The sequence below is a fragment of the Petromyzon marinus genome, chromosome 80, assembly GCF_048934315.1.
Source record: "Petromyzon marinus isolate PM22_M1 ecotype Great Lakes invasive population chromosome 80, UKy_Petmar_22M1.pri1.0, whole genome shotgun sequence".
In the NCBI taxonomy this organism is placed as follows: Eukaryota; Metazoa; Chordata; class Hyperoartia; order Petromyzontiformes; family Petromyzontidae; genus Petromyzon; species Petromyzon marinus.
In genome coordinates this window covers 379,714-406,980 of record NC_133746.1, presented here as the reverse complement: position 1 = coordinate 406,980, position 27,267 = coordinate 379,714, and the positions used below count along the sequence as shown (strand labels likewise).

General features: G+C 47.9%; 1 long non-coding RNA gene across 1 annotated transcript in view; it reads left to right on the top strand.

Moving 5' to 3' along the window:
- The first annotated feature begins 4,641 nt into the window (after positions 1-4,641).
- Positions 4,642-27,267, top strand: part of LOC142907588 (uncharacterized) — an 85,375-nt gene continuing 62,749 nt past the window's right edge. The window contains exons 1-2 of the long non-coding RNA XR_012931107.1: positions 4,642-5,384; positions 9,754-9,832. This is a non-coding gene — a long non-coding RNA (uncharacterized LOC142907588). The remainder of the gene's footprint in view (positions 5,385-9,753; positions 9,833-27,267) is intronic.

Here is a 27,267-nt window from a genome sequence, read left to right as displayed (position 1 = left end):
AGGTGAGTCTGTGGGTCTCTGTGTGAGGTGAGTCTGTGTGTGTCTGCGTGTGGTGAGTCTGTGTGTGTCTGTGTGAGGTGAGTCTGTGGGTCTCTGTGTGTGGTGAGTCTGTGTGTGTCTGTGTGAGGTGAGTCTGTGTGTGTCTGTGTGAGGTGAGTCTTTGTGTGTCTGTGTGAGGTTTGTGTGTGTGTGTGAGGTGAGTCTGTGGGTCTCTGTGTGTGGTGAGTCTGTGGGTCTCTGTGTGAGGTGAGTCTGTGGGTGTCTGTGTGAGGTGAGTGTGGTGAGTCTGTGGGTCTGTGTGTGTGTCTGTGTAAGGTGAGTCTGTGTGTGTCTGTGTGTGGTGAGTTTGTGGGTCTCTGTGTGTGGTGAGTCTGTGGGTCTCTGTGTGTCTGTGTGTGGTGAGTCTGTGGGTCTTTGTGTGAGGTGAGTTTGTGGGTGTCTGTGTGAGGTGAGTCTGTGGGTCTCTGTGTGTGTCTGTGTGTGGTGAGTCTGTGGGTCTCTGTGTGAGGTGAGTCTGTGTGTGTCTGTGTGAGGTTAGTCTGTGTGTGTGTGTGAGGTGAGTCTGTGGGTCTCTGTGTGTGGTGAGTCTGTGGGTGTCTGTGTGAGGTGAGTCTGTGTGTGTCTGTGTGAGGTGAGTTTGTGGGTCTCTGTGTGTGTCTGTGTGAGGTGTGTGTGGTGAGTCTGTGGGTCTGTGTGTGTGTCTGTGTGAGGTGAGTCTGTGGGTCTGTGTGTGGTGAGTCTGTGGGTCTCTGTGTGTTGAAGTCTGTGGGTCTCTGTGTGAGGTGAGTGTGTGGGTTTCTGTGTGTGGTGAGTCTGTGGGTGTCTGTGTGAGGTGAGTCTGGTTCTTGGTGTCGTGAGTCTGTGAGTGTCTGTGTGAGGTGAATGTGGGTCTCTGTGTGAGATGAGTTTGTGGGTCTCTGTGTTGTGAATCTGCAGGTCTTAGTGGTCATTGTGGGTCTCTCTCTGTCTGTGTTGTGAGTTTGTGGGTCTCCGTGTGGTGAGTGTGTGGGTCTTAGTGTGGTGAGTTTGTGGGTCTCTGTGTGGTGAGTGTGTGGGTTTCAGTGTGGTGAGTGTGTGGGCCTCTGTATGGTGAGTCTGAGTCTCTGTGGGTGTCTGTACATTTCCACACAATGATGACAATGTTATCAGCCACTTGGTTGAGCTTCTGTCATTTGTAATAGCCAGCGCTACATAGCTCCTTACCTGGAAAAATCTATATCGTTTAGTTTATTATTTGGGTCTCTATGCATCTTTGTGGTTCTCTGTGTGTGTCTCTCTGGGTGTCTCTGGGTCTCCGTGGGTCTCTATGTATGACTAAGGGTCTCTACGTCTCTATGGGTCTCTGTGTATCTCTGGATCTCTGTGTCTCTCTATTGGTCTCTATCTATTTCTATGGGTCTCTATGTAACATTCTGGGTCTCTATGGGTCTCGTGTTTCCCTGGATCTCTGTGTGTCTCTATCGGTCTCCATGTATCTCGATGGGTCTCTATGTGTCCCTGTCAGTGTCTATGTATCTCTATGTATCATTATGGGTCTCTGTGTATCTCTGGATCTCTGTGTATCTCTGGATCTCTGTGTGTATCTATGGGTCTCTGTGTATCCATGAATCTCTTTGTGTCCCTCTCCGTCTCTATGTATCTATATGGGTCTCTATGTATCATTATGGGTCTCTTTGTATCTCTGGATCTCTGTGTGTATCTATGGGTCTCTGTGTATATTTGGATCTCTGTGTGTCTCTATCGGTCTCATTGTATCTATATGGGTCTCTGTGTGTCTCTATGTGTCTCTGTGTATCTATGGATCTCTGTGTGTCTCTATGGGTCTTTGTGGGTCACTATGTTTACTATTGGTCTCTATGTGTCTGTATGAGTCACTATGCATCTCTATAGGTCCCTGTCGGACTCTGTGTGTCCCTGTCGGACTCCATTAATCTCTTTGTATCTCTATGGGTCTCTGTGTGTCTCTGTGTATCTATGGATCTTTGTGTGTTTCTATCGGTCTCTATGTATCTCTATGGGTCTCTGTCTCACTTTAGTTTTCTATGTATATCTATGGGTCTCTATGTATCTCTATGGGCCTCTGTGTTTCTCTCTGGGCCTTTATGTATCACTATGGGTCTCTGTGTGTCCCTATAGGTGTCTATGTATCACTATGGGTCTCTGTGTATCTCTGGATCTCTCTGTGTCTCATTCGGTCTCTGTATCACTATGGTTCTCTTTGGGTCTCTATGGGTATTAATGGGTCTCTGTGTATCTCTGTGGGACTATATGTATCTCTGTGGGTCTCTACATATCTCTATGGGTCTCTATGTATCACTATGGGTCTCTGTGTGTCTCTATGGGTCACTTTGTATCTCTATGGGTTTCTATATATCTCTATTGGTCTCTGTGTATCTCTGGATCTCTGTGTGTTTCTATCTGTCTCTACGTATATCTATAGGTCTCTATGTGTCCCTGTCGGTCTCTATGTTTCTCTATGGTTCTCTGTGTATCACTCTGGGTCTCTATGTATATCTATGGGTCTCTATGTATCACTATGGGTCTCTATGTATCATTATAGGTCTATGTGTATCTCTATGGGTCACTATGTATCACTCTGGTTCTCTATGTATCACTATGGGTCTCTATGGTTCTCTCTGTATCACTCTAGGTCTCTGTGTGTCTTTATGGGTCTCTGTATCTCTATGGGTCTCTGTGTATCACTATGGTTCTCTGTGTATTACTATGGGTCTCTATGTATCTCTATGTGTCTCTATGCATGTCTATGGATCTCTACGTATCTCTATGGGTCTCTGTGTGTCTCTATGGCTCACTATGTATCTCTATGGGTCTCTATGTGTCTCTATCGGTCTCTATGTTTCTCTATGGTTTTCTGCGTATCACTCTGGGTCTCTGTGTGTCTCTATGTATCACTATGAGTCTCTTTGTATCTCTATCCGTCTGTACATATCTCTATCGGTCTCTTTGTATTACTATGGGTCGGTGTGTGGCTCTATGGGTCACTGTTTATCTCTATGGTTCTCTGTGTATTGCTATGGGTCTCTATGTATCTCAATGGGTCTCTATGTATCTCTATGGGTCTCTATGTATCACTATGGGTCTCTATGTATCATTATAGGTCTATGTGTATCTCTATGGGTCACTATGTATCACTCTGGTTCTCTATGTATCACTATGGGTCTCTATGGTTCTCTCTGTATCACTCTAGGTCTCTGTGTGTCTTTATGGGTCTCTGTATCTCTATGGGTCTCTGTGTATCACTATGGTTCTCTGTGTATTGCTATGGGTCTCTATGTATCTCTATGTGTCTCTATGCATGTCTATGGATCTCTACGTATCTCTATGGGTCTCTGTGTGTTTCTATGGCTCACTATGTATCTCTATGGGTCTCTATGTGTCTCTATGGGTCTCTATGTTTCTCTATGGTTTTCTGCGTATCACTCTGGGTCTCTGTGTGTCTCTATGTATCACTATGAGTCTCTTTGTATCTCTATCCGTCTGTACATATCTCTATCGGTCTCTTTGTATTACTATGGGTCGGTGTGTGGCTCTATGGGTCACTGTTTATCTCTATGGTTCTCTGTGTATTGCTATGGGTCTCTATGTATCTCAATGGGTCTCTATGTATCTGTATGGGTCTCTATGTATCACTATGGGTCTCTATGTATCTCTGTCATTCTCTGTCTATCTCTATGGGTCTCTATCTATCTCTATGGGTCTCTGTATCTCTATGGGTCTCTATGTATCTCTATCGGTCTCTACATATCTCTATCAGTCTCTTTGTATTACTATGGGTCTCTGTGTGTCTCTATGGGTCACTATGTATCTCTATTGTTCTCTGTGTATTGCAATGGGTCTCTATTTATCTCTGTGGGTCTCTATGTATCACTATGTATCTTTATGGGTCACTATGTATCACTCTGGTTCTCTATGTATCACTATGGGTCTCTATGGTTCTCTCTGTATCACTCTAGGTCTCTGTGTGTCTTTATGGGTTTCTGTATCTCTATGGGTCTCTGTGTATCACTATGGTTCTCTGTGTATTGCTATGGGTCTCTATGTATCTCTATGTGTCTCTATGCATGTCTATGGATCTCTACGTATCTCTATGGGTCTCTGTGTGTCTCTATGGCTCACTATGTATCTCTATGGGTCTCTATGTGTCTCTATGGGTCTCTATGTTTCTCTATGGTTTTCTGCGTATCACTATGGGTCTCTGTGTGTCTCTATGTATCACTATGAGTCTCTTTGTATCTCTATCCGTCTGTACATATCTCTATCGGTCTCTTTGTATTACTATGGGTCGGTGTGTGGCTCTATGGGTCACTGTTTATCTCTATGGTTCTCTGTGTATTGCTATGGGTCTCTATGTATCTCAATGGGTCTCTATGTATCTCTATGGGTCTCTATGTATCACTATGGGTCTCTATGTATCTCTGTCATTCTCTGTCTATCTCTATGGGTCTCTATCTATCTCTATGGGTCTCTGTATCTCTATGGGTCTCTATGTATCTCTATCGGTCTCTACATATCTCTATCAGTCTCTTTGTATTACTATGGGTCTCTGTGTGTCTCTATGGGTCACTATGTATCTTTATTGTTCTCTGTGTATTGCAATGGGTCTCTATTTATCTCTGTGGGTCTCTATGTATCACTATGTATCTTTATGGGTCACTATGTATCTCTGTGCTTCTCTATGTGTCTCTATGGGTCTCTATTTATCTCTATGTATCTCTATGGGTCACGGACCCACACACTCACCACGAACCCACAACACCGACCCACACACTCACCATGAACCCACAACACGGACCTACACACTCACCATGCACCCACATCCTCACCACGGACCCACACACTCGCCACAAACCCACAACACCGACCCACACACTCACCATGAACCCACAACACGGACCCACACACTCACCACGAACCCACAACACGGACCCACACACTCACCACTAACCCACACAACTCACCTCGCCAATAGATTCGCTCGGATGGCTTCAGCAGAAGTTGTTGGAAAGGGGACGATGATGAAGCTGAAGCAGCTGAAGTTTAAGAAGTTGCCGTCTCCTTCAAGCCCGTCTCGTACTCTGAGGAAGCACGTGGTGATTGCGACGTCACCGGTGCTGTCACAGTGCGAGGGATGTGACCACGCCCCCCATCAGCCACGCCCCTCCGAGTGACGTGCAGTGCGAGACCACGCCTCCGGAAGCCGCCTCCCGCCCCTCGTCTTTTGCCGACCCCCACTTCCACCCCCAGCTTCTACTTCCGCTTCCGGTCGGGGCGAATGGCGGCAATGGCGGGAAAAATCTGAAACCTGTCTGGGCCTCCTCGAGGTCGACTCAGCCTGAAGATGCCGACACGGGGCTCTGTGTGTGGTGAGTCTGTGGGTCTCTGTGGGTGTCTGTGTGAGGTGTGTGTGGTGAGTCTGTGGGTCTGTGTGTGTGTGTCTGTGTGAGGTGAGTCTGTGGGTGTCTGTGTGTGGTGATTCTATGGGTCTCTGTGGGTGTCTGTGTGAGGTGTGTGTGGTGAGTCTGTGGGTCTGTGTGTGTGTGTCTGTGTGTGGTGAGTCTGTGGGTCTCTGTGTGTTGAAGTCTGTAGGTCTCTGTGTGAGGTGAGTCTGTGGGTCTCGGTGTCGTGAGTCTGTGGGTCTCTGTGTGAGGTGAGTGTGTGGGTCTCTGTGTGAGGTGAGTCTGTGGGTTTCTGTGTGGTGAGTGTGTGGGTCTCTGTGTGGTGAGTGTGTGGGTCTCCGTGTGTTGAGTCTGTGGGTCTCTGTGTGGTGAGTGTGTGGGTCTCCGTGTGTTGAGTCCGTGGGTCTCTGTGTGGTGAGTGTGTGGGTCTTTGTATGGTGAGTCTGAGTCTCTGTGGGTGTCTATACATTTCCACACGATGATGATGATGTTATCAGCCACTTGGTTGAGCTTCTGTCATTTGTAATAGCCAGCGCTACAAAGCTTCTTACCTGGTAAAATTTATATCGTTTAGTTTAGTATTTGTGTCTCTGTGTATCTTTGTGGGTCTCTGTGTCTGTCTCTCTGGGTGTCTGTGGGTCTCTGTGGGTCTCTAAGTATATCTATGGATCTGTGTCTCTATGGGTCTCTATGTATTTCTATGGTTCTTTGTCTTTACGATTCTCTGTGTATTTATATGTGTCTCTATGCATCTTTGGGTTCTCTGTGTGTGTCTCTCTGGGTGTCTGTGTGTCTCTGTGGGTCTCTATGTATGACTATGGGTCTCTGTGTCTCTATGGGTCTCTGTGTCTCTATGGGTCTCTGTGTATCTCTGGATCTCTGTGTGTCTCTATCGGTCTCCATGTATCTCGATGGGTCTCTATGTGTCCCTGTCAGTCTCTATGTATCTCTATGTATCATTATGTATCTCTGTGTATCTCTGGATCTCTGTGTGTATCTATGGGTCTCTGTCTATCCCTGGATCTCTGTGCGTCTCTATCGGTCTCTACAGTGAGGGAAAAAAAGTATTTGATCCCCTTGCTGATTTTGTACGTTTGCCCACTGACAAAGAAACGATCAGTCTATAATTTTAATGGTAAGTTTATTTGAACAGTGAGAGACGGAATAACAACAACAACAACAAAATCCAGAAAAACGCATGTCAAAAATGTGCCAGGCAATCCCCCGCCAGGACACTGCTACGTGGAGGAGACTCTGTTCACACACGGTGGGTTCATTGAACCGGCCTCTCCGGCTGCACGAGTATGTCAGACCATCTGAAACGACCAAACGTGCTGTCAAACCTCAGCCCCCCACGCCTCACCAAATCAAATCCCCGCGCCAAGCCGAGCTGATTCTCAAATCCGCAACCACGAGCGAATCTGTCCGCGTGGACACAGAAGCCGCCGAGCGGCCATTTTGAGCCCTCCGCTTTACCGCTAAACGATATAATAAAACAATACGAACTTAAAGCAACTTATCACGGCATGGCGACAGGGTCGGCATAGAATGTGTAAGCATAGCAGTTAAAAGTGTGGTGATGATGATGATGTGCAAGCATAGCGGTTAATATGATGCTGATGTTCACGTGTAGGTTTGTGGTTATAGGATGGGGATGGTAACGTATAGGATAGGGAGAGTAATGTTTAGGATTGTGGTTATAGGATGGGGATGGTAACGTATAGGATAGGGAGAGTAATGTTTAGGATTGTGGTTATAGGATGGGGATGGTAACGTATAGGATAGGGAGAGTAATGTATAGGATTGTGGTTATAGGATGGGGAGGATAACGTATAGGATAGGGAGAGTAATGTGTAGGTTTGTGGTTATAGGATGGGGATGGTAACGTATAGGATAGGGAGAGTAATGTGTAGGATTGTGGTTATAGGATGGGGATGGTAACGTATAGGATAGGGAGAGTAATGTGTAGGATTGTGGTTATAGGATGGAGATGGTAACGTATAGGATAGGGAGAGTAATGTGTAGGATTGTGGTTATAGGATGGGGATGGTAACGTATAGGATAGGGAGAGTAATGTGTAGGTTTGTGGTTATAGGATGGGGATGGTAACGTATAGGATAGGGAGAGTAATGTGTAGGTTTGTGGTTATAGGATGGGGATGGTAACGTATAGGATAGGGAGAGTAATGTGTAGGATTGTGGTTATAGGATGGTGATGGTAACGTATAGGATAGGGAGAGTAATGTGTAGGATTGTGGTTATAGGATGGGGATGGTAACGTATAGGATAGGGAGAGTAATGTGTAGGATTGTGGTTATAGGATGGGGATGGTAACGTATAGGATAGGGAGAGTAATGTGTAGGTTTGTGGTTATAGGATGGGGATGGTAATTTATAGGATAGGGAGAGTAATGTGTAGGATTGTGGTTATAGGATGGGGATGGTGACGTATAGGATAGGGAGAGTAATGTGTAGGTTTGTGGTTATAGGATGGGGATGGTAATTTATAGGATATGGAGAGTAATGTGTAGGATTGTGGTTATAGGATGGGGATGGTAACGTATATGATAGGTAGAGTAATGTGTAGGTTTGTGGTTATAGGATGGTGATGGTAATTTATAGGATAGGGAGAGTAATGTGTAGGATTGTGGTTATAGGATGGGGAGGATAACGTATAGGATAGGGAGAGTAATGTGTAGGTTTGTGGTTATAGGATGGGGATGGTAACGTATAGGATAGGGAGAGTAATGTGTAGGATTGTAGTTATAGGATGGGGATGGTAACGTATAGGATAGGGAGAGTAATGTGTAGGTTTGTGGTTATAGGATGGGGATGGTAATTTATAGGATAGGGAGAGTAATGTGTAGGATTGTGGTTATATGATGGGGATGGTAACTTACAGGATAGGGAGAGTAATGTGTAGGATTGTGGTTATAGGATGGGGATGGTAACGTATAGGATAGGTAGAGTAATGTGTAGGTTTGTGGTTATAGGATGGGGATGGTAATTTATAGGATAGAGAGAGTAATGTGTAGGATTGTGGTTATAGGATGGGGATGGTAACATATAGGATAGGGAGAGTAATGTGTAGGATTGTGGTTATAGGATGGGGATGGTAACGTATAGGATAGGGAGAGTAATGTGTAGGATTGTGGTTATAGGATGGGGATGGTAACATATAGGATAGGGAGAGTAATGTGTAGGTTTGTGGTTATAGGATGGGGATGGTAATTTATAGGATAGGGAGAGTAATGTGTAGGATTGTGGTTATAGGATGGGGATGGTAACATATAGGATAGGGAGAGTAATGTGTAGGATTGTGGTTATAGGATGAGGATGGTAACGTATAGGATAGGGAGAGTAATGTGTAGGATTGTGGTTATAGGATTGGGATGGTAACGTATAGGATAGGGAGAGTAATGTATAGGATTGTGGTTATAGGATGGGGATGGTAACGTATAGGATAGGGAGAGTAATGTGTAGGTTTGTGGTTATAGGATGGGGATGGTAACGTATAGGATAGGTAGAGTAATGTGTAGGATTGTGGTTATAGGATGGGGATGGTAACATATAGGATAGGGAGAGTAATGTGTAGGATTGTGGTTATAGGATGGGGATGGTAACGTATAGGATAGGGAGAGTAATGTGTAGGATTGTGGTTATAGGATGGGGATGGTAACGTATAGGATAGGGAGAGTAATGTATAGGATTGTGGTTATAGGATGGGGATGGTAACGTATAGAATAGGGATAGTCATGTATAGGATTGTGGTTATAGGATGGGGATGGGAACGTATAGGATAGGGAGAGTAATGTATAGGATTGTGGTTATAGGATGGGGATGGTAACGTATAGGATAGGGAGAGTCATGTATAGGATTGTGGTTATAGGATGGGGATGGTAACGTATAGGATCGGGATAGTAATGTATAGGATTGTGGTTATAGGATGGGGATGGTAACGTATAGGATAGGGAGAGTAATGTGTAGGATTGTGGTTATAGGATGGGGATGGTAACGTATAGGATAGGGATAGTAATGTATAGGATTGTGGTTATAGGATGGGGATGGTAACGTATAGAATAGGGATAGTCATGTATAGGCTTGTGGTTATAGGATGGGGATGGTAACGTATAGGATAGGGAGAGTCATGTATAGGTTTGTGGTTATAGGATGGGGATGGTAACGTATAGGATAGGGAGAGTCATGTATAGGATTGTGGTTATAGGATGGGGATGGTAACTTACAGGATAGGGAGAGTAATGTATAGGATTGTGGTTATAGGATGGGGATGGTAACGTATAGGAGAGCGGTTAACAGGATGGTCGTGGTGGTTGCCAGGTAACCGTCTGGGCTACAGCTTCCCTGCGTCGACGTTCGTCTTCAGCAGCTGATTGGCGGCTTTCACGCAGCGTGGCAGGTCCACAGCTGGAAGGGCATCGATCAGAAACATCGTCATCAGCAACATCGTCATCAGCAACATCGTCATCAGCAACATCGTCATCAGCAACATCGATCAGAAACATCGTCATCAGCATCATCATCGGCAACATCGTCATCAGCAACATCGTCATCAGCAACATCAATCAGCAACATCGTCATCAGCAACATCGATCAGAAACATCGTCATCAGCATCATCAGCAACATCATCAGAAACATCGTCATCAGCAACATCGATCAGAAACATCATCATCATCAGCAACATCGATCAGAAACATCATTAGCAACATCGTCATCATCATCGTTATCATCATCAGTAACATCGTCCCTCACCTCGTCACACTCACCTCGTCACCCTCACCACACTCACCTCGTCACCCTCACCTCGTCACACCTCGTCACCCTCACCTCGTTACCCTCACCTCGTCACGCTCACCTCGTCACACTCACCTCGTCACGCTCACCTCGTCACTCTCACCACACTCACCTCGTCACCCTCACCTCGTCACACCTCGTCACCCTCACCTCGTCACACTCACCTCGTCACGCTCACCTCGTCACCCTCATCACACTCACCTCGTTACCCTCACCTCGTCACACTCACCACACTCACCTCGTCACACTCACCTCGTCACCCTCACCTCGTCACGCTCACCTCGTCACCCTCATCACACTCACCTCGTTACCCTCACCTCGTCACACTCACCACACTCAACTCGTCACACTCACCTCGTCTCCCTCACCTCGTCACCCTCACCTCGTCACGCTCACCTCGTTACCCTCACCTCGTCACACTCACCACACTCACCTCGTCACACTCACCTCGTCACCCTCACCTCGCTACGCTCACCTCGTCACCCTCACCACACTCACCTCGTCACCCTCACCTCGTTACCCTCACCTCGTCTCCCTCACCTCGTCACCCTCACCTCGTCACCCTCATCACACTCACCTCGTTACCCTCACCTCGTCACACTCACCACACTCACCTCGTCACACTCACCTCGTCACCCTCACCTCGTCACGCTCACCTCGTCACCCTCATCACACTCACCTCGTTACCCTCACCTCGTCACACTCACCTCGTCACACTCACCACACTCAACTCGTCACACTCACCTCGTCACCCTCACCTCGTCACCCTCACCTCGTCACGCTCACCTCATCACCCTCATCACACTCACCTCGTTACCCTCACCTCGTCACACTCACCACACTCAACTCGTCACACTCACCTCGTCTCCCTCACCTCGTCACCCTCACCTCGTCACACTCACCTCGTTACCCTCACCTCGTCACACTCACCACACTCACCTCGTCACACTCACCTCGTCACCCTCACCTCGTTACCCTCACCTCGTCTCCCTCACCTCGTCACCCTCACCTCGCTACGCTCACCTCGTCACCCTCATCACACTCACCTCGTTACCCTCACCTCGTCACACTCACCACACTCACCTCGTCACACTCACCTCGTCACCCTCACCTCGTCACGCTCACCTCGTCACCCTCATCACACTCACCTCGTTACCCTCACCTCGTCACACTCACCACACTCAACTCGTCACACTCACCTCGTCACCCTCACCTCGTCACCCTCACCTCGTCACGCTCACCTCGTCACCCTCATCACACTCACCTCGTTACCCTCACCTCGTCACACTCACCACACTCAACTCGTCACACTCACCTCGTCTCCCTCACCTCGTCACCCTCACCTCGTCACACTCACCTCGTTACCCTCACCTCGTCACACTCACCACACTCACCTCGTCACACTCACCTCGTCACCCTCACCTCGCTACGCTCACCTCGTCACCCTCACCACACTCACCTCGTCACCCTCACCTCGTTACCCTCACCTCGTCTCCCTCACCTCGTCACCCTCACCTCGCTACGCTCACCTCGTCACCCTCATCACACTCACCTCGTTACCCTCACCTCGTTACCCTCACCTCGTCACACTCACCACACTCACCTCGTCACCCTCACCACACTCACCTCGTCACCCTCACCTCGTCACCCTCACCACACTCACCTCGTCACCCTCACCTCGTCACCCTCACCACACTCACCTCGTCACCCTCACCACACTCACCTCGTTACCCTCACCTCGTCACACTCACCACACTCACCTCGTCACCCTCACCTCGTCACACTCACCTCGTCACCCTCACCACACTCACCTCGTCACCCTCACCACACTCACCTCGTTACCCTCACCTCGTCACACTCACCACACTCACCTCGTCACCCTCACCTCGTCACCCTCACCTCGTCACCCTCACCACACTGACCTCGTCACCCTCACCACACTCACCTCGTCACCCTCACCACACTCACCTTGCCCACGCAGCCAGGACGAGGCCTTGAGTGCCAGCAGCTCCCACTCATCGTGGTGGTCTGGGGCCATCGCGTGCAGCCACACCAGGGCCACCACCGTGGCCCACACCTCGTCGCTCACGCCCTGCACCTCGTCACACACACACACACCTCGTCACACACACCTCGTCACACACAGCTCGTCACACACACACACCTCGTCACATACACACACACCTCGTCACACACACCTCGTCACACACACACAGCTCGTCACACACCTCATCACACAAACTCCTCGTCACACACACACCTCGTCACACACACCTCGTCACACACACCTCGTCACACACAGACCTCATCACACACACCTCGTCACACACACACCTCGTCACACACACACCTCGTCACACACACACCTCGTCACACACACACACCTCGTCACACACACACCCCGTCACACAGACACACACACCTCGTCACACAAACACCTCGTCACACACACACCTCGTCACACACACCTCGTCACACACACACCTCGTCACACACACACCTCGTCACACACACACACCTCGTCACACATACACACAGCTCGTCACACACACCTCGTCGCTCACGCCCTTCACCTCGTCACACACACACACCTTGTCACACACACCTCGTCACACACACACACCTCGTCACACACACCTCGTCACACACACACCTCGTCACACACACCTCGTCACACACACCTCGTCACACACACAGCTCGTCACACACACACCTCGTCACACACAGACCTCGTCACACACACCTCGTCACGCACACACACCTCGTCACACACACACCTCGTCACACACACCTCGTCACACACACACCTCGTCACATACACACCTCGTCACACACACACAGCTCGTCACACACACCTCGTCACACACACACAGCTCGTCACACACACCTCGTCACACACACACCTCGTCACACAAACTCCTCGTCACACACACCTCGTCACACACACACACACCTCGTCACACACACCTCGTCACACACACACAGCTCGTCACACACACCTCGTCACACACACACCTCGTCACACACACACACCTCGTCACACACACCTCGTCACACACACACAGCTCGTCACACAAACTCCTCGTCACACACAGACCTCGTCACACACACACCTCGTCACACACACCTCGTCACACACACACCTCGTCACACACACACCTCGTCACACACACCTCGTCACACACACACCTCGTCACACACACCTCGTCACACTCCTCGTCACACACACACCTCGTCACAAACACACACCTCGTCACACACACACACCTCGTCACACACACACCTCGTCACACACACACCTCGTCACACACACACCCCGTCACACAGACACACACACCTCGTCACACACACACCTCGTCACACACACACCTCGTCACACACACCTCGTCACATACACACCTCGTCACACACACCTCGTCACACACACCTCGTCACACACACAGCTCGTCACACACACAGCTCGTCACACACACACACCTCGTCACACACACACCTCGTCACACACACACACCTCGTCACACACACACCTCGTCACACACACACCTCGTCACATACACACACCTCGTCACACAAACTCCCGGTCACAAACAAACCTCACTACTAGCCAGTGGTAGTGAAGGGAGTCTCACTAGAAACACTCACTACTAGCCAGTCGTAGTTAAGGGAATCTCTCACTAGAAGCACTCACTACTAGCCAGTGGTAGTGAAGGGAGTCTCACTAGAAACACTCACTACTAACCAGTGACAGTGAAGGGAGTCTCACTAGAAACACTCACTACTAACCAGTGACAGTGAAGGGAGTCTCACTAGAAACACTCACTACTAGCCAGTGGTAGTGAAGGGAGTCTCTCACTACAAACACTCACTACTAGCCAGTGACAGTGAAGGGAGTCTCTCACTACAAACACTCACTACTAGCCAGTGGTAGTGAAGGGAGTCTCTCACTAGAAACACTCACTACTAGCCAGTCATAGTGAAGGGAGTCTCACTAGAAACACTCACTACTAGCCAGTCGTAGTTAAGGGAATCTCTCACTAGAAACACTCACTACTAGCCAGTGGTAGTGAAGGGAGTCTCACTAGAAACACTCACTACTAACCAGTGACAGTGAAGGGAGTCTCACTAGAAACACTCACTACTAGCCAGTGGTAGTGAAGGGAGTCTCTCACTACAAACACTCACTACTAGCCAGTGGTAGTGAAGGGAGTCTCACTACAAACACTCACTACTAGCCAGTGACAGTGAAGGGAGTCTCTCACTAGAAACACTCACTACTAGCCAGTCGTAGTTAAGGGAATCTCTCACTAGAAACACTCACTACTAGCCAGTGGTAGTGAAGGGAGTCTCACTAGAAACACTCACTACTAGCCAGTGACAGTGAAGGGAGTCTCACTAGAAACACTCACTACTAGCCAGTCATACTGAAGGGAGTCTCACTAGAAACACTCACTACTAGCCAGTGGTAGTGAAGGGAGTCTCTCACTACAAACACTCACTACTAGCCAGTGACAGTGAAGGGAGTCTCTCACTACAAACACTCACTACTAGCCAGTGACAGTGAAGGGAGTCTCTCACTACAAACACTCACTACTAGCCAGTGACAGTGAAGGGAGTCTCACTAGAAACACTCACTACTAGCCAGTGGTAGTGAAGGGAGTCTCTCACTAGAAACACTCACTACTAGCCAGTGGTAGTGATGGGAGTCTCACTACAAACACTCACTACTAGCCAGTCATAGTGAAGGGAGTCTCACTAGAAACACTAGTAGCCAGTGGTAGTGAAGGGAGTCTCTCACTACAAACACTCACTACTAGCCAGTGACAGTGAAGGGAGTCTCTCACTACAAACACTCACTACTAGCCAGTGGTAGTGAAGGGAGTCTCTCACTACAAACACTCACTACTAGCCAGTGGTAGTGAAGGGAGTCTCACTAGAAACACTCACTACTAGCCAGTGACAGTGAAGGGAGTCTCTCACTACAAACACTCACTACTAGCCAGTGGTAGTGAAGGGAGACTCTCACTACAAACACTCACTACTAGCCAGTGGTAGTGAAGGGAGTCTCTCACTAGAAACACTCACTACTAGCCAGTGACAGTGAAGGGAGTCTCACTAGAAACACTCACTACTAGCCAGTCATACTGAAGGGAGTCTCACTAGAAACACTCACTACTAGCCAGTGGTAGTGAAGGGAGTCTCTCACTACAAACACTCACTACTAGCCAGTGACAGTGAAGGGAGTCTCTCACTACAAACACTCACTACTAGCCAGTGACAGTGAAGGGAGTCTCTCACTAGAAACACTCACTACTAGCCAGTGGTAGTGAAGGGAGTCTCTCACTAGAAACACTCACTACTAGCCAGTGGTAGTGAAGGGAGTCTCACTAGAAACACTCACTACTAGCCAGTCATAGTGAAGGGAGTCTCACTAGAAACACTCACTACTAGCCAGTCGTAGTTAAGGGAATCTCTCACTAGAAACACTCACTACTAGCCAGTGGTAGTGAAGGGAGTCTCACTAGAAACACTCACTACTAACCAGTGACAGTGAAGGGAGTCTCACTAGAAACACTCACTACTATCCAGTGGTAGTGAAGGGAGTCTCTCACTACAAACACTCACTACTAGCCAGTGGTAGTGAAGGGAGTCTCACTACAAACACTCACTACTAGCCAGTGACAGTGAAGGGAGTCTCTCACTAGAAACACTCACTACTAGCCAGTCATAGTGAAGGGAGTCTCACTAGAAACACTCACTACTAGCCAGTCGTAGTTAAGGGAATCTCTCACTAGAAACACTCACTACTAGCCAGTGGTAGTGAAGGGAGTCTCACTAGAAACACTCACTACTAGCCAGTGACAGTGAAGGGAGTCTCACTAGAAACACTCACTACTAGCCAGTCATACTGAAGGGAGTCTCACTAGAAACACTCACTACTAGCCAGTGGTAGTGAAGGGAGTCTCTCACTACAAACACTCACTACTAGCCAGTGACAGTGAAGGGAGTCTCTCACTACAAACACTCACTACTAGCCAGTGACAGTGAAGGGAGTCTCTCACTACAAACACTCACTACTAGCCAGTGACAGTGAAGGGAGTCTCACTAGAAACACTCACTACTAGCCAGTGGTAGTGAAGGGAGTCTCTCACTAGAAACACTCACTACTAGCCAGTGGTAGTGATGGGAGTCTCACTACAAACACTCACTACTAGCCAGTCATAGTGAAGGGAGTCTCACTAGAAACACTAGTAGCCAGTGGTAGTGAAGGGAGTCTCTCACTACAAACACTCACTACTAGCCAGTGACAGTGAAGGGAGTCTCTCACTACAAACACTCACTACTAGCCAGTGACAGTGAAGGGAGTCTCTCACTACAAACACTCACTACTAGCCAGTGGTAGTGAAGGGAGTCTCTCACTACAAACACTCACTACTAGCCAGTGGTAGTGAAGGGAGTCTCACTAGAAACACTCACTACTAGCCAGTGACAGTGAAGGGAGTCTCTCACTACAAACACTCACTACTAGCCAGTGGTAGTGAAGGGAGTCTCTCACTACAAACACTCACTACTAGCCAGTGGTAGTGAAGGGAGTCTCTCACTAGAAACACTCACTACTAGCCAGTGACAGTGAAGGGAGTCTCACTAGAAACACTCACTACTAGCCAGTGACAGTGAAGGGAGTCTCTCACTACAAACACTCACTACTAGCCAGTGGTAGTGAAGGGAGTCTCTCACTACAAACACTCACTACTAGCCAGTGGTAGTGAAGGGAGTCTCTCACTAGAAACACTCACTACTAGCCAGTGACAGTGAAGGGAGTCTCACTAGAAACACTCACTACTAGCCAGTCATACTGAAGGGAGTCTCACTAGAAACACTCACTACTAGCCAGTGGTAGTGAAGGGAGTCTCTCACTACAAACACTCACTACTAGCCAGTGACAGTGAAGGGAGTCTCTCACTACAAACACTCACTACTAGCCAGTCGTAGTGAAGGGAGTCTCTCACTAGAAACACTCACTGCTAGCCAGTGGTAGTGAAGGGAGTCTCTCACTAGAAACACTCACTACTAGCCAGTGGTAGTGAAGGGAGTTTCACTACAAACACTCACTACTAGTCAGTGGTAGTGAAGGGAGTCTCACTACAAACACTCACTACTAGCCAGTGGTAGTGAAGGGAGTCTCACTACAAACACTCACTACTAGCCAGTGGTAGTGAAGGGAGTCTCTCACTAGAAACACTCACTACTAGCCAGTCATAGTGAAGGGAGTCTCACTAGAAACACTCACTACTAGCCAGTCGTAGTTAAGGGAATCTCTCACTAGAAACACTCACTACTAGCCAGTGGTAGTGAAGGGAGTCTCACTACAAACACTCACTACTAGCCAGTCATAGTGAAGGGAGTCTCACTAGAAACACTAGTAGCCAGTGGTAGTGAAGGGATGTTCTCACTACAAACACTCGCTACTAGCCAGTGGTAGTGAAGGGAGTCTCACTACAAACACTCACTACTAGCCAGTGACAGTGAAGGGAGTCTCTCATAGAAACACTCACTACTAGCCAGTCATAGTGAAGGGAGTCTCACTAGAAACACTCACTACTAGCCAGTCGTAGTTAAGGGAATATCTCACTAGAAACACTCACTACTAGCCAGTGGTAGTGAAGGGAGTCTCTCACTACAAACACTCACTACTAGCCAGTGACAGTGAAGGGAGTCTCACTAGAAACACTCACTACTAGCCAGTGGTAGTGAAGGGAGTCTCTCACTAGAAACACTCACTACTAGCCAGTGGTAGTGATGGGAGTCTCACTACAAACACTCACTACTAGCCAGTAGTAGTGAAGGTAGTCTCTCACTAGAAACACTCACTGCTAGCCAGTGGTAGTGAAGGGAGTCTTTCACTAGAAACACTCACTGCTAGCCAGTCATAGTGAAGGGAGTCTCTCACTAGAAATACTCACTGCTAGCCAGTGGTAGTGAAGGGAGTCTCACTACAAACACTCACTACTAGCCAGTAGTAGTGAAGGTAGTCTCTCACTAGAAACACTCACTGCTAGCCAGTGGTAGTGAAGGGAGTCTCTCACTAGAAACACTCACTACTAGCCAGTGGTAGTGATGGGAGTCTCACTACAAACACTCACTACTAGCCAGTAGTAGTGAAGGTAGTCTCTCACTAGAAACACTCACTGCTAGCCAGTGGTAGTGAAGGGAGTCTTTCACTAGAAACACTCACTGCTAGCCAGTCATAGTGAAGGGAGTCTCTCACTAGAAATACTCACTGCTAGCCAGTGGTAGTGAAGGAAGTCTCACTACAAACACTCACTACTAGCCAGTGGTAGTGAAGGGAGTCTCTCACTACAAACACTCACTACTAGCCAGTGGTAGTGAAGGAAGTCTCACTACAAACACTCACTACTAGCCAGTGGTAGTGAAGGGAGTCTCACTACAAACACTCACTACTAGCCAGTGGTAGTGAAGGGAGTCTCACTACAAACACTCACTACTAGCCAGTGGTAGTGAAGGGAGTCTCTCACTACAAACACTCACTACTAGCCAGTGACAGTGAAGGGAGTCTCTCACTACAAACACTCACTACTAGCCAGTGACAGTGAAGGGAGTCTCTCACTAGAAACACTCACTACTAGCCAGTCATAGTGAAGGGAGTCTCACTAGAAACACTCACTACTAGCCAGTCGTAGTTAAGGGAATCTCTCACTAGAAACACTCACTACTAGCCAGTGGTAGTGAAGGGAGTCTCACTAGAAACACTCACTACTAACCAGTGACAGTGAAGGGAGTCTCACTAGAAACACTCACTACTAGCCAGTGGTAGTGAAGGGAGTCTCTCACTACAAACACTCACTACTAGCCAGTGGTAGTGAAGGGAGTCTCACTAGAAACACTCACTACTAACCAGTGACAGTGAAGGGAGTCTCACTAGAAACACTCACTACTAGCCAGTGGTAGTGAAGGGAGTCTCTCACTACAAACACTCACTACTAGCCAGTGGTAGTGAAGGGAGTCTCACTAGAAACACTCACTACTAGCCAGTCGTAGTTAAGGGAATCTCTCACTAGAAACACTCACTACTAGCCAGTGACAGTGAAGGGAGTCTCTCACTAGAAACACTCACTACTAGCCAGTCATAGTGAAGGGAGTCTCACTAGAAACACTCACTACTAGCCAGTCGTAGTTAAGGGAATCTCTCACTAGAAACACTCACTACTAGCCAGTGGTAGTGAAGGGAGTCTCACTAGAAACACTCACTACTAGCCAGTGACAGTGAAGGGAGTCTCACTAGAAACACTCACTACTAGCCAGTCATACTGAAGGGAGTCTCACTAGAAACACTCACTACTAGCCAGTGGTAGTGAAGGGAGTCTCTCACTACAAACACTCACTACTAGCCAGTGACAGTGAAGGGAGTCTCTCACTACAAACACTCACTACTAGCCAGTGACAGTGAAGGGAGTCTCTCACTACAAACACTCACTACTAGCCAGTGACAGGGAAGGGAGTCTCACTAGAAACACTCACTACTAGCCAGTGGTAGTGAAGGGAGTCTCTCACTAGAAACACTCACTACTAGCCAGTGGTAGTGATGGGAGTCTCACTACAAACACTCACTACTAGCCAGTAGTAGTGAAGGTAGTCTCTCACTAGAAACACTCACTGCTAGCCAGTGGTAGTGAAGGGAGTCTTTCACTAGAAACACTCACTGCTAGCCAGTCATAGTGAAGGGAGTCTCTCACTAGAAATACTCACTGCTAGCCAATGGTAGTGAAGGGATTCTCACTACAAACACTCACTACTAGCCAGTGGTAGTGAAGGGAGTCTCTCACTACAAACACTCACTACTAGCCAGTCGTAGTGAAGGGAGTCTCTCACTAGAAACACTCACTGCTAGCCAGTGGTAGTGAAGGGAGTCTCTCACTAGAAACACTCACTACTAGCCAGTCGTAGTTAAGGGAATCTCTCACTAGAAACACTCACTACTAGCCAGTGGTAGTGAAGGGAGTCTCACTAGAACCACTCACTACTAACCAGTGACAGTGAAGGGAGTCTCACTAGAAACACTCACTACTAGCCAGTGGTAGTGAAGGGAGTCTCTCACTACAAACACTCACTACTAGCCAGTGGTAGTGAAGGGAGTCTCACTACAAACACTCACTACTAGCCAGTGACAGTGAAGGGAGTCTCTCACTAGAAACACTCACTACTAGCCAGTCATAGTGAAGGGAGTCTCACTAGAAACACTCACTACTAGCCAGTCGTAGTTAAGGGAATCTCTCACTAGAAACACTCACTACTAGCCAGTGGTAGTGAAGGGAGTCTCACTAGAAACACTCACTACTAGCCAGTGACAGTGAAGGGAGTCTCACTAGAAACACTCACTACTAGCCAGTCATACTGAAGGGAGTCTCACTAGAAACACTCACTACTAGCCAGTGGTAGTGAAGGGAGTCTCTCACAACAAACACTCACTACTAGCCAGTCGTAGTGAAGGGAGTCTCTCACTAGAAACACTCACTGCTAGCCAGTGGTAGTGAAGGGAGTCTCTCAATAGAAACACTCACTACTAGCCAGTGGTAGTGAAGGGAGTCTCACTACAAACACTCACTACTAGCCAGTGGTAGTGAAGGGAGTCTCACTACAAACACTCACTACTAGCCAGTGGTAGTGAAGGGAGTCTCTCACTACAAACACTCACTACTAGCCAGTGACAGTGAAGGGAGTCTCTCACTACAAACACTCACTACTAGCCAGTGACAGTGAAGGGAGTCTCTCACTAGAAACACTCACTACTAGCCAGTCATAGTGAAGGGAGTCTCACTAGAAACACTCACTACTAGCCAGTCGTAGTTAAGGGAATCTCTCACTAGAAACACTCACTACTAGCCAGTGGTAGTGAAGGGAGTCTCACTAGAAACACTCACTACTAACCAGTGACAGTGAAGGGAGTCTCACTAGAAACACTCACTACTAGCCAGTGGTAGTGAAGGGAGTCTCTCACTACAAACACTCACTACTAGCCAGTGGTAGTGAAGGGAGTCTCACTACAAACACTCACTACTAGCCAGTGACAGTGAAGGGAGTTTCTCACTAGAAACACTCACTACTAGCCAGTCATAGTGAAGGGAGTCTCACTAGAAACACTCACTACTAGCCAGTCGTAGTTAAGGGAATCTCTCACTAGAAACACTCACTACTAGCCAGTGGTAGTGAAGGGAGTCTCTCACTACAAACACTCACTACTAGCCAGTGACAGTGAAGGGAGTCTCACTAGAAACACTCACTACTAGCCAGTGGTAGTGAAGGGAGTCTCTCACTAGAAACACTCACTACTAGCCAGTGGTAGTGATGGGAGTCTCACTACAAACACTCACTACTAGCCAGTAGTAGTGAAGGTAGTCTCTCACTAGAAACACTCACTGCTAGCCAGTGGTAGTGAAGGGAGTCTTTCACTAGAAACACTCACTGCTAGCCAGTCATAGTGAAGGGAGTCTCTCACTAGAAATACTCACTGCTAGCCAGTGGTAGTGAAGGGAGTCTCACTACAAACACTCCCTACTAGCCAGTGGTAGTGAAGGGAGTCTCTCACTACAAACACTCACTACTAGCCAGTCGTAGTGAAGGGAGTCTCTCACTAGAAACACTCACTGCTAGCCAGTGGTAGTGAAGGGAGTCTCTCACTAGAAACACTCACTACTAGCCAGTGGTAGTGAAGGGAGTTTCACTACAAACACTCACTACTAGCCAGTGGTAGTGAAGGGAGTCTCACTACAAACACTCACTACTAGCCAGTGGTAGTGAAGGGAGTCTCACTACAAACACTCACTACTAGCCAGTGGTAGTGAAGGGAGTCTCTCACTAGAAACACTCACTACTAGCCAGTCATACTGAAGGGAGTCTCACTAGAAACACTCACTACTAGCCAGTGGTAGTGAAGGGAGTCTCTCACTAGAAACACTCACAACTAGCCAGTGGTAGTGAAGGGAGTCTCACTACAAACACTCACTACTAGCCAGTCATAGTGAAGGGAGTCTCACTAGAAACACTAGTAGCCAGTGGTAGTGAAGGGAGTCTCTCACTACAAACACTCACTACTAGCCAGTGACAGTGAAGGGAGTCTCTCACTACAAACACTCACTAATAGCCAGTCATAGTGAAGGGAGTCTCACTAGAAACACTACTAGCCAGTGGTAGTGAAGGGAGTCTCTCACTACAAACACTCACTACTAGCCAGTGACAGTGAAGGGAGTCTCTCACTACAAACACTCACTACTAGCCAGTGGTAGTGAAGGGAGTCTCTCACTACAAACACTCACTACTAGCCAGTGGTAGTGAAGGGAGTCTCACTAGAAACACTCACTACTAGCCAGTCGTAGTTAAGGGAATCTCTCACTAGAAACACTCACTACTAGCCAGTCATAGTGAAGGGAGTCTCACTAGAAACACTCACTACTAGCCAGTCGTAGTTAAGGGAATCTCTCACTAGAAACACTCACTACTAGCCAGTGGTAGTGAAGGGAGTCTCACTAGAAACACTCACTACTAGTCAGTGACAGTGAAGGGAGTCTCACTAGAAACACTCACTACTAGCCAGTCATACTGAAGGGAGTCTCACTAGAAACACTCACTACTAGCCAGTGGTAGTGAAGGGAGTCTCTCACTACAAACACTCACTACTAGCCAGTGACAGTGAAGGGAGTCTCTCACTACAAACACTCACTACTAGCCAGTGACAGTGAAGGGAGTCTCTCACTACAAACACTCACTACTAGCCAGTGACAGTGAAGGGAGTCTCACTAGAAACACTCACTACTAGCCAGTGGTAGTGAAGGGAGTCTCTCACTAGAAACACTCACTACTAGCCAGTGGTAGTGATGGGAGTCTCACTACAAACACTCACTACTAGCCAGTCATAGTGAAGGGAGTCTCACTAGAAACACTAGTAGCCAGTGGTAGTGAAGGGAGTCTCTCACTACAAACACTCACTACTAGCCAGTGACAGTGAAGGGAGTCTCTCACTACAAACACTCACTACTAGCCAGTCATAGTGAAGGGAGTCTCACTAGAAACACTACTAGCCAGTGGTAGTGAAGGGAGTCTCTCACTACAAACACTCACTACTAGCCAGTGACAGTGAAGGGAGTCTCTCACTACAAACACTCACTACTAGCCAGTGGTAGTGAAGGGAGTCTCTCACTACAAACACTCACTACTAGCCAGTGGTAGTGAAGGGAGTCTCACTAGAAACACTCACTACTAGCCAGTGACAGTGAAGGGAGTCTCTCACTACAAACACTCACTACTAGCCAGTGGTAGTGAAGGGAGTCTCTCACTACAAACACTCACTACTAGCCAGTGGTAGTGAAGGGAGTCTCTCACTAGAAACACTCACTACTAGCCAGTGGTAGGGAAGGGAGTCTCACTACAAACACTCACTACTAGCCAGTCATAGTGAAGGGAGTCTCACTAGAAACACTAGTAGCCAGTGGTAGTGAAGGGAGTCTCTCACTACAAACACTCGCTACTAGCCAGTGACAGTGAAGGGAGTCTCTCACTACAAACACTCACTACTAGCCAGTCATAGTGAAGGGAGTCTCACTAGAAACACTACTAGCCAGTGGTGGTGAAGGGAGTCTCTCACTACAAACACTCACTACTAGCCAGTGACAGTGAAGAGAGTCTCTCACTACAAACACTCACTACTAGCCAGTGGTAGTGAAGGGAGTCTCTCACTACAAACACTCACTACTAGCCAGTGGTAGTGAAGGGAGTCTCACTAGAAACACTCACTACTAGCCAGTGACAGTGAAGGGAGTCTCTCACTACAAACACTCACTACTAGCCAGTGGTAGTGAAGGGAGTCTCTCACTACAAACACTCACTACTAGCCAGTGGTAGTGAAGGGAGTCTCTCACTAGAAACACTCACTACTAGCCAGTGACAGTGAAGGGAGTCTCACTAGAAACACTCACTACTAGCCAGTCATACTGAAGGGAGTCTCACTAGAAACACTCACTACTAGCCAGTGGTAGTGAAGGGAGTCTCTCACTACAAACACTCACTACTAGCCAGTGACAGTGAAGGGAGTCTCTCACTACAAACACTCACTACTAGCCAGTGACAGTGAAGGGAGTCTCTCACTAGAAACACTCACTACTAGCCAGTCATAGTGAAGGGAGTCTCACTAGAAACACTCACTACTAGCCAGTCGTAGTTAAGGGAATCTCTCACTAGAAACACTCACTACTAGCCAGTGGTAGTGAAGGGAGTCTCACTAGAAACACTCACTACTAGTCAGTGACAGTGAAGGGAGTCTCACTAGAAACACTCACTACTAGCCAGTCATACTGAAGGGAGTCTCACTAGAAACACTCACTACTAGCCAGTGGTAGTGAAGGGAGTCTCTCACTACAAACACTCACTACTAGCCAGTGACAGTGAAGGGAGTCTCTCACTACAAACACTCACTACTAGCCAGTGACAGTGAAGGGAGTCTCTCACTACAAACACTCACTACTAGCCAGTGACAGTGAAGGGAGTCTCACTAGAAACACTCACTACTAGCCAGTGGTAGTGAAGGGAGTCTCTCACTAGAAACACTCACTACTAGCCAGTGGTAGTGATGGGAGTCTCACTACAAACACTCACTACTAGCCAGTCATAGTGAAGGGAGTCTCACTAGAAACACTAGTAGCCAGTGGTTGTGAAGGGAGTCTCTCACTACAAACACTCACTACTAGCCAGTGACAGTGAAGGGAGTCTCTCACTACAAACACTCACTACTAGCCAGTCATAGTGAAGGGAGTCTCACTAGAAACACTACTAGCCAGTGGTAGTGAAGGGAGTCTCTCACTACAAACACTCACTACTAGCCAGTGACAGTGAAGGGAGTCTCTCACTACAAACACTCACTACTAGCCAGTGGTAGTGAAGGGAGTCTCTCACTACAAACACTCACTACTAGCCAGTGGTAGTGAAGGGAGTCTCACTAGAAACACTCACTACTAGCCAGTGACAGTGAAGGGAGTCTCTCACTACAAACACTCACTACTAGCCAGTGGTAGTGAAGGGAGTCTCTCACTACAAACACTCACTACTAGCCAGTGGTAGTGAAGGGAGTCTCTCACTAGAAACACTCACTACTAGCCAGTGGTAGGGAAGGGAGTCTCACTACAAACACTCACTACTAGCCAGTCATAGTGAAGGGAGTCTCACTAGAAACACTAGTAGCCAGTGGTAGTGAAGGGAGTCTCTCACTACAAACACTCGCTACTAGCCAGTGACAGTGAAGGGAGTCTCTCACTACAAACACTCACTACTAGCCAGTCATAGTGAAGGGAGTCTCACTAGAAACACTACTAGCCAGTGGTGGTGAAGGGAGTCTCTCACTACAAACACTCACTACTAGCCAGTGACAGTGAAGAGAGTCTCTCACTACAAACACTCACTACTAGCCAGTGGTAGTGAAGGGAGTCTCTCACTACAAACACTCACTACTAGCCAGTGGTAGTGAAGGGAGTCTCACTAGAAACACTCACTACTAGCCAGTGACAGTGAAGGGAGTCTCTCACTACAAACACTCACTACTAGCCAGTGGTAGTGAAGGGAGTCTCTCACTACAAACACTCACTACTAGCCAGTGGTAGTGAAGGGAGTCTCTCACTAGAAACACTCACTACTAGCCAGTGACAGTGAAGGGAGTCTCACTAGAAACACTCACTACTAGCCAGTCATACTGAAGGGAGTCTCACTAGAAACACTCACTACTAGCCAGTGGTAGTGAAGGGAGTCTCTCACTACAAACACTCACTACTAGCCAGTGACAGTGAAGGGAGTCTCTCACTACAAACACTCACTACTAGCCAGTGACAGTGAAGGGAGTCTCTCACTAGAAACACTCACTACTAGCCAGTCATAGTGAAGGGAGTCTCACTAGAAACACTCACTACTAGCCAGTCGTAGTTAAGGGAATCTCTCACTAGAAACACTCACTACTAGCCAGTGGTAGTGAAGGGAGTCTCACTACAAACACTCACTACTAGCCAGTGACAGTGAAGAGAGTCTCTCACTACAAACACTCACTACTAGCCAGTGGTAGTGAAGGGAGTCTCTCACTACAAACACTCACTACTAGCCAGTGGTAGTGAAGGGAGTCTCACTAGAAACACTCACTACTAGCCAGTGACAGTGAAGGGAGTCTCTCACTACAAACACTCACTACTAGCCAGTGGTAGTGAAGGGAGTCTCTCACTACAAACACTCACTACTAGCCAGTGGTAGTGAAGGGAGTCTCTCACTAGAAACACTCACTACTAGCCAGTGACAGTGAAGGGAGTCTCACTAGAAACACTCACTACTAGCCAGTCATACTGAAGGGAGTCTCACTAGAAACACTCACTACTAGCCAGTGGTAGTGAAGGGAGTCTCTCACTACAAACACTCACTACTAGCCAGTGACAGTGAAGGGAGTCTCTCACTACAAACACTCACTACTAGCCAGTGACAGTGAAGGGAGTCTCTCACTAGAAACACTCACTACTAGCCAGTGGTAGTGAAGGGAGTCTCACTACAAACACTCACTACTAGCCAGTCATAGTGAAGGGAGTCTCACTAGAAACACTAGTAGCCAGTGGTAGTGAAGGGAGTCTCTCACTACAAACACTCACTACTAGCCAGTGACAGTGAAGGGAGTCTCTCACTACAAACACTCACTAATAGCCAGTCATAGTGAAGGGAGTCTCACTAGAAACACTACTAGCCAGTGGTAGTGAAGGGAGTCTCTCACTACAAACACTCACTACTAGCCAGTGACAGTGAAGGGAGTCTCTCACTACAAACACTCACTACTAGCCAGTGGTAGTGAAGGGAGTCTCTCACTAGAAACACTCACTACTAGCCAGTGGTAGTGAAGGGAGTCTCACTACAAACACTCACTACTAGCCAGTCATAGTGAAGGGAGTCTCACTAGAAACACTAGTAGCCAGTGGTAGTGAAGGGAGTCTCTCACTACAAACACTCACTACTAG